This window comes from Mus caroli, chromosome 17 (genome assembly GCF_900094665.2).
Source record: "Mus caroli chromosome 17, CAROLI_EIJ_v1.1, whole genome shotgun sequence".
Lineage (NCBI taxonomy): Eukaryota > Metazoa > Chordata > Mammalia > Rodentia > Muridae > Mus > Mus caroli.
In genome coordinates this window covers 88,430,752-88,440,036 of record NC_034586.1, presented here as the reverse complement: position 1 = coordinate 88,440,036, position 9,285 = coordinate 88,430,752, and positions in this window count along the sequence as shown.

Here is a 9,285-nt window from a genome sequence, read left to right as displayed (position 1 = left end):
TTGATCTCCTTTTGTTGTCGAATTGCTCTGGCTAGGACTTCAAGTACAATGTGGAATAGGTATGGGGAGAGTGGACAGCCTTGTCTAGTCCCTGATTTTAGTGGGATTGCTTCAAGCTTCTCACCATTTATTTTGATGTTGGCTACTGGTTTGATGTAGATTGCTTTTATCATGTTTANGTATGGGCCTTGAATTCCTGATCTTTCCAAGACTTTTATCATGAATGGGTGTTGGATCTTGTCGAATGCTTTTTCTGCATCTAATGAGATGATCATGTGGTTTTTGTCTTTGCGTTTGTTTATATAATGGATTACGTTGATGGATTCCGTATATTAAACCATCCCTGCATCTCTGGAATAAAACCTACTTGGTCAGGATGGATGATTGCTTTAATGTGTTCTTGGATTCGGTTAACGAGAATTTTATTGAGTATTTTTTCATCAATATTCATAAGGGAATGTTCTTTCCAGTACTCTGTATTGACAAAACTGAGACTTCCAATGGATAGACAGTTCTGTCTAAAATACTTTACTGCTAATATGTAGCAAATGTGTATCGCTATCTTCATCTTAGTGTTCTATAGTGTACTCATGTAATAACACTTAACTATTATTCTACCTTGACTTAGCAAAACTTGAGACATTCTATTTCCTCAGCATAGCTGCATGTGCCAAAAATGTAGTCTTCATTAATAAGAATATCAGCACTAGATAATTCAATACAAATGTATCTTACCCAGTGAATTTTTCTCTCTTGAAGAATTTCTATGAATACATGGTGAAGATAAAGGCAAAGAAAAGTCAATAAAGAGTAATTAAATTCAATTGTATATGTATTTTATGTGTAATATGGTAGGTTTAAAAATTCATTAGTCTGTACAAAATTGAGGAAATGGTTTTGCTATAATAAATTGGTGGAATTTATTTGGAATAAAAGGAATTTGGCAGAAAACAGAGTAGCTTAATTGGAACTTTTAAAGACTACTTTAAATGTTATTCTTAGTCTCAGCCCTGCAAATTCAAATAAGTAGGGTAAATAAATTTTCCTGATCAGTTGAAGACCAGTAGAAGCATTAGAGGAGGACTTGTTCTGGTATGGATAGGTACATTCTGGTAAAACTGTTTTTCCTTATTTTCCTTATATAGTCATCTCTCCACTTCCTTGGCATATACTTGTCCACAGAAGTCATACTTTAATGCCTCATTATGGATTTCTGTTTCTTCTCTATCCTCTATATATGATTTGTTATTTTTCACAATAACCTGTCTTAGGCAGAGATTTTATATAAGAAAAAGGAAAAAAAAGGATAAAAGGAAAATAAACAAAAAGAAAACTACCAAAGAATGTGTATCGGAGACAAGAAGCATTTGCGTTTTTGTTTGTTTGTTTGTTTGTTTGTTTTGTTTTGTTTTGTTTTGTTTTGTTTTGTTTCCTAGTAAAGTTTGGAAGCTCATGAATATAACCAGTAAGTTGTGTGTCTGATATAAGCCCATTCCCTGGCTTTCAAACACCTTTCCAGTGTAACTTTATGTGGTGGGGAAAGTTCTGAAAATTTCATATCTTTAAGAACATTGATCACATCAGAGCAACTCCATTTTAATGGCATCATCCTAGTCTCATACCCTTGACAGTCCCAAACGTTCAAGAATTATCACATTGAGGAATATAGTTTCAAGATACACATTTTGTGTGGCACACAAATATTTGGCCCATAGCAAAAGCTAAAATCCAATCATTATACAAGATTAAACTTCAAAGTGTTCCCCAATACATTTAATGAAGCTGTTTGTTTCATATAGGTGTATGTAATAAGATATATTAAGTTAGGAGTCAGACAAGTTAAACAGAGCACTGCTACCAGATTGCATGTTCCTTGGCTAAAAATTATATTTTGTTTCCATAGTTGGCTAGATATTTGACTGAGTTCATTAGCTGATTACTAATTAAATAAGCAAACACATATATTTATGGATAACACACACACACATACACACCATATATATAAAATGTTGAGGAGAGAAGGACTCAGAGAATTAGAGCATGACAATGAATCATGTAGGATTACAGACCAGGAACTCCTTCTTAGTTACAGGACTTTAACATAGGAGGTTTAGGAATTTGGAAGAGAGTGTATCTAGAAACAGAGTTTTTGCTCTATGAAGTACTAGACACAGTGTCATTGTGGTAACTCATGTCTCAGAGAAATAAAGTTGAATAGATGTCCAGGGACTGGTCTTAAAGTGATCTTTTAAATATATCAAGGTAAATATGATATTAAGGACAATGGAGACTACTTGAAGGATAATAATCAAGCAAAAACTTGATTAGATTTGAGTTTTCAAATGACCACATTGATTGTTACTTAGAAAAGGGATTACAGAGAAATGAAATGTATCTATTATTCATTAAGGTATAGAAATTTTTTAGGGGGCATTTTCAAACACAAGACATTGTTTCAAAAGATTTAACACAGAGAGATAAACTCCTATACTGTGACTTAAAAAGGCCCCATTTAAAAATAGCAGGTCAATCCTGTTTGTCTCTATGGAGTACTGCTACTTTTTAATGTTTGAGAAATAGATTTGTATTTTTCTCATAAACCTTGGAATATATACACCTCATATTACCAGGATAGTTTCATTATTACTGCTCAGAACCACTACCAGTACCATTACTACTACAAACATCACCACCAGCAGCAGCAGCACCACCACCACCCCCAGCAGCCCCAGCACCCCCAGCACCCCCAGCACCACCACCTAAACTTCAAGGGCACTAAACATAGTCCTTTTCTCTTTATTCTGTGAACTAAAGCTGAATCCATTCATGAGCTTATTAGAATAATTTTCCAAGGCTTAACAATTTTCTCTCATTAGAATCATCATTAGTTGATGAAAACCAAATGCATCTTAACCATTGTAACATTAAATTCTGAGTAAAAGCTTAAGCTTATAAGCCATAAATAGTTGAGTGAAAAGAGTCACTGTAAGGAATTGACTTTATGAGTTAACAGGTTGGAGAATTTTAGCCCTAGGACCAACCACAGGTCAATATTTGACACTGCATCTGCAGAAGAATTGTCCACAGCCAAGAATTAACATGGAGTTTAACATAACTCTCACTCTGAACTCAGAAGAAACCCAAAAGATATTGATGAGAATTAATTCTAGTTAGGTAGAACATAGACTAAGAAGGGAACCTGAAGAATAAAGAATCTCATTATAAGTTTGGGGATATTTTAACTCTCTTAAGGTTTCTTTTCACATTCAGCCAGATCCCATTCAAATTATAAAGTACTTTTAGTCTTCCTTTGATATTATTTGAGTTTTTAACAAAGCTTTTAAATATATTGCCTCTTATTTTATTTACACTTTCTTTTGAGAGTCATATTATAACAAAATTGTCACTTGGCAGCTGAGGAAACTTTGTTACCAAACTTAAACAACTTACACAAGAATATGAATCAATTAATAACAGAAAAGACAAGAATCTAGTTCAACATCCCAATCATAGCATCTTTCCATTGAGTTCTGTTTAAAAATAGATTTGGATATAATTATTCATCTCAAAAAAGATTGAAAACAAACAGCTATTTTGTTCCTGATATCCATGTTTTGATTATTTTAGCATCAGCCTTCATTACTAATTTGATTGTTTGTTTGTTTGTTTATTTTTTTGTTTGGTTTTTTTTTTTGTTTTTTTTTATACTGAGTATATGGTGGCAAAGAAGAAAACACTAGAATGGAAAAGAGAGTTATGCTGTCAAGGACATTTCTTATCAAAATCTGATTTTGAATGTCTTCCTGCCTCTTTATTTTTAGATACATTTCTTATTATTTCTTTCCATATATATATATATGGAAAGAAATTATATATATCCCCTTCTCAGAAAATAATTCATGACAGTGCAGTCTATACCTCCATTGTCTATCTCCTGCCATTTACACGTGGATTCATGTGTTTATCTTCTTCAAATACATATATAATCACCCACATATTTTTTAATGATTAACTGTTTCTAAGTTCTATACTGTTTATCAGGATAGAATTATAATATCCTTTAGAAGAGACTTTTGAGAAAACTCACTCTTACCGGTTTAGTTGTCTGTGCATGTATTAGAGAACCATACAGCCAAAATAAACACTCAAGATAAATATTGAAAAATCCTAGAAAGGTCTCTTAAGCTGTGCTTACTAGGAAAATGTAAAAGCTAACAAAATATAAGACATTTTGAACTGAGATAAATTATTACAAATTCTTGTTAAACTAGGAGAGCATGAAGTATCATTTAGAAAAATAAGACAGGATAAACGGAAGTGACAATTATGTACTTAGGGAAATGGCCTGAGGTAAAGATGAGTCAGAAAATAGGGAATTTGAATTGAAGGTTCATGTTGTATAATTGTATAAATATGTGAAGTATTTGTACATGTTTTGAATATTCTTTATATAGAAACCACACTCAGGGTAGATTAGATGTTCTCATTTTAGATAACTTTAGTTAACTTCTCTTATTTCCTGAGATAAGTATAGGATATAAATGTATACTCACATATGCTATGAGTTATATAAATTGTATCCAGGTGCTCACTTTTAAGTGGTCAGGTATAAGACTAATCCTTAAACCATGATGATCTATTTATCAACACACACATAATTATATCACGTTTTGAAAGAATAAAAGTATAAGGAGAAGAATGTCAAAGATGTGGTAGGGATATCAGAATATTGAATGGTTTTTAAAATTGATGTAATTGTATAATAAAGAAAAATTGGAGTGGATAAGGACATGGGAAATGCTGTAGCCAAGTGTAATAACCATAACTGGATGAGGAAAATACCATATTTATTAATGACATCTAGTTTATACTATCAATTATTCTCTCGACACTTTTGATAACCCTCTGAGTTTCATTTCCCTCATTTGTAAAAGGAGTTATTCATAGAACTTAGTTCATAATTCACCACTGAGGCCAAAGAGAAGAGTCAATGGAGGCATAAGCTGTACAACCATTGGTTGTTCTGTGAGGAGGTGATAAGTAAAGGAAGCCTCTGGGTAATGGACAAAGAAAAAGAAAGCTAATATACTAAGTTCTCAAAGGTATGCAAGTTTCAGAGTCTGTACAGATAGTGGTAGTCATAAGTCCTAATGGAGAGCATCAATGGTGGAGGGAAGGGTGACTGGGGGCATATTGACAGGAGGCATTTAACCAATTATTTTTTCCTTCACATTTTTTTCTTTTACAGTACACAAATAATATCCACACTGGTAGGTTGTCATAAAAAGATTATTATAAGAAACAATATATAATGTTCTAAACCTCAGTAATAGCTTTAGTGATTTTCACCATCATTATGACTGCTAATAGGCTAGGGGCACTATCACTGACTACCTTATCAACTACCTGCATTTCTCATACTCTTTCAGGCATCCAGATGCACATAATTTATCCCACTCAGTAACTATACAGAAATGATGTGATGTCCTTTCCAGATAGAAATGTGAAGAATCTAGGAATGAATCTGAAAACTATGAGTTTTTATGGACCAAGAAACGAAATGTTCCTGATGGCAGAGACACTACATAAAATAGTTCATCTTTCTACTTTATCCAGATAAAAATAATGTATAATTAATGAAAAATATACTTATCTTGTACATTGCTATTGATTTCATAGTTAATTTGTTATATATGTCTCATTGAGCCTATCCTGACAAATTCAACCATTTATTTGTAGACCAAAGGCAGTTTTACATCCAATATCTTAGTTATCAAAGTAGATAAAATTAGATTTTTGTTCCTGGAATATAACTTCTATTGAACACTGAACACTTTTTTTTTCTGTAAATTTTACCTTACATTCTATTTAAATGAATTAGCAAGTTATTATTTGTTAATTGGTCATATATATATATATTTAGTAGTAATACCACTAAGACTAGAGAGATGACTTAGCTGTTAAGAGAGCATTCTGTTTTTGTAGAGGACCAATTCCCCAAACCCATGCCAAGTGTCTCAAAACTTCCTTGCTGGTAGCAAGCCTGGCAGTTCTTCTTACTCATTGTTTCTTGCACACGCAGGATTTTAGGATCACTGGTGAGTGAAATGCAACATCTGTTCCAAAACAACCTTGAGGAGTCTGTGCCAGCAGGAGCAGCAACACAGGAAACCTGCCCAAAGAGTGACTTGTGTGGTCAGTGCTGGTCAACCTTGGTTTCAAACACAACAGACAGCCCCATGGTTCCCAGAGTATGTACCATTTCCAGGCACTGCAACATGCCCAGGAGCTTAGGATTCCAGGATTGCAGCATCCCAGGAGCTTGGTCACACCAGGATCTCAGGGTCTCAGAGGAAGCTTGACTGTCAAGAACTCTGACACACCCAGAATCTCAGGTTCACAGGATCCTGGAATCACAGGATCACAGAGAAAGCTGGATTCTGAGGAGTAATGACTCAACCGGGATTTAAGGAAGGACAGGCCCAATCAGATATACTGAGAGCATCGAGCACTTGAGATAATCAGCTTGTCAGGAGGCAAGCTTAAGAACAGAAACCAAGGTTACTTGGCATCATCAGAACCAAACTCTCCCACCAGAGCAAGAACTGGATACACCATCACACTCGAAAAGCAAGATATGGATCTAAAGTCACTTCTCATGATGATGATAGAGGACTATAGGAAGGAAATGAATAACTTCCTTAAAAAATACAGGAGAACACATCCAATCAGGTGAAAGAATTGAACAAAACCATCCAGGATCTAAAAATGGAAGTAGAAACAATGAAGAAAACACAAAGGGAGACCACTCTGAAAATACAAAACCTAGGAAAGAAGTCAGGAAACACTGATGCAAGCATAACCAACAGAATACAAGAGATAGAAGAGAGAATCTCAGATGCAGATGGTACTATAGAAAACATTGACACAAAAATAAAAGAAAATGTGAAATGCAAAATTATAACTCAAAACATCCAGGAAATCCAGGACACAATGAGAAGACCAAACCTAAGGATAAAATGTATAAACAAGAAGGAAGATTACCAAATTAAAGGGTCTGTAAATATCATAAACAAAATTATAGAGGAAAACTTCCCCAACCTAAAGAGATGCCCGTGAATATACAACAAGACTACAGAACTGCAAATAATTTGGATCAGAAGGAAATTCCTCCTGTTCCATAAGAATCAAAACACCAAATGTGCAAAACAAAGAAAGAATATTAAAAACTGTAAGGGAAAAAGGTCAAGTAACATATAAAGGCAGGCCTATCAGAATTGCACCTGACTTCTTCCCAGTGACTATGAAAATCAGAAGATCCTGGGCAGATATACAGATCCTAAGAGAACACAAATGCCAGCTCAGGCCTCTATACCCAGCAAAACTCTCAATTACCATAGTTGGAGAAACCAAAATATTCCATGACAAAACCAAATTTATACAATACCTTTCCACAAATCCAGCCCTTCAAAGGATAACAAAGGGAAAATTTCAACACAAAGAGGGAAACTAAGCCTGAGAAAAAGCAAGAAATTAATCTTTCAGCAAATATAAAGAAGATAGCTACATGAACAGAATTCCAACTCTAGCAACAAAAATAACAGGAAGCAACAACAACTTTTCCTTAATATCTCTGAATATCAGTGGACTCAATTCCCCAATAAAAAGACATAGACTAACAGACTGGTTACATAAAGAAGTTGGACTCCAGGAAACCAAATAACCCTATTAAAAATGGGGTTCAGAGCTAAACAAAGAATTCTCAACTAAGGAATACTGAATGGCTGAGAAGCACCTAAAAACAGGTTCAACATCCTTAGTCATCAGAGAAATGCAAACAAAACAGCTCTGAAATCCCTACTCACACCTATCAGAATGGCCAAGATCAAAAACTCTGGTGACAGCAGATGCTGGGGAGGATGTGGAGAAAGAGGAACACTCCTCCATTGCTGTTGGGACTGCAAGCTGGTACAACTACTCTGGAAATCAGTCTGTCAGTTCCTCAGAAAATTGGACATAGTTCTACTGGAAGATCCAGCAATACCACTCCTGGGCATATACCCAGAAGCTCCAACATGTAATAAGGACACATGCTCCACTATGTTCATAGCAGCTTTATTTATAATAGCCAGAAGCTGGAAAGAACCCAGATGTCCCTCAAGAGAGGAATGGATACAGAAAGTGTGGTACATTTACACAATGGACTATTACTCATCTATTAAAAACAATGAATTTATGAAATTCTTAGAAAAATGGATGGATCTGGAGGGTATCATCTTGAGTGAGATAACCCAATCACAAAAGAACACACATGATATGCACTCACTGATAAGTGGATATTAGCCTAGATGCTCTGAATCCTTCTTAGAAGAGGGACAAAATACTCATAGAAGGAGTTACAGAGACAAAGTTCAGAGCGGAGTCTGAAGGTATGACCAGCCAGAGACTGCCCCATTTGTGTATCCATCCCATAAACAACCACCAAACCCAGACAATATGGCAGATGCCAACAAAAGCCTGGTGACAGGAGCCTGATATAGCTGTCTCTTCAGGGCCTCTGCTAGTGCCTGGCAAATACAAAAGTAGATGCTCACAATCATCCATTTGACGGAGCACAAGGTCCTCAATGTAGGAGCTAGAGAAATATCCAAGGACCTGAAGGGGTCTGAAGCCCCATAGGAGGAACATCAATATGAACTCTCCAGTACCCCCAGAGCTCATTGCAACTAAACCACCAATCAAAGAAAATACATGGTGGGACTTGTGGCTCTAGCTATATAGGTAGCAGAGGATGGCCTAATTAGTCATTAATGGGAGGAGAGGTCCTAGGTCCTCAGTCTCATCTATTCCCCTCTGCGTTTATTTTTCTAGCTTTTTATCCAGTTCCTGTCTTCAGCCTTTATTCTCCTCTTCTTGTTGTTTATTATGACTGATAATTTCCTGTGCTTTTAATCCTAGCATTTCCTTTAATCCCATTTCAAAGGCGTGTACTGTGTTTTTGTTTTTAATCTAGGGCCCTTTCTTTTGAGAAGACATAATAAATCAAGATAATAAATATTGCAGTAATGATAAATGACAAGGTTTCTATTTCCTTTAAATCCATCTTGGTAGAACCTTTCAAAAAAATCATCCTATACCTAATCTAATCTAATCTAATCTAATCTAATCTAATCTAATCTAATCATCTATCTATGTATGTATCTATGTATGTATCTATGTATGTATCTATGTATGTATCTATGTATGTATCTATGTATCTATGTATCTATGTATCTATCTATGTAT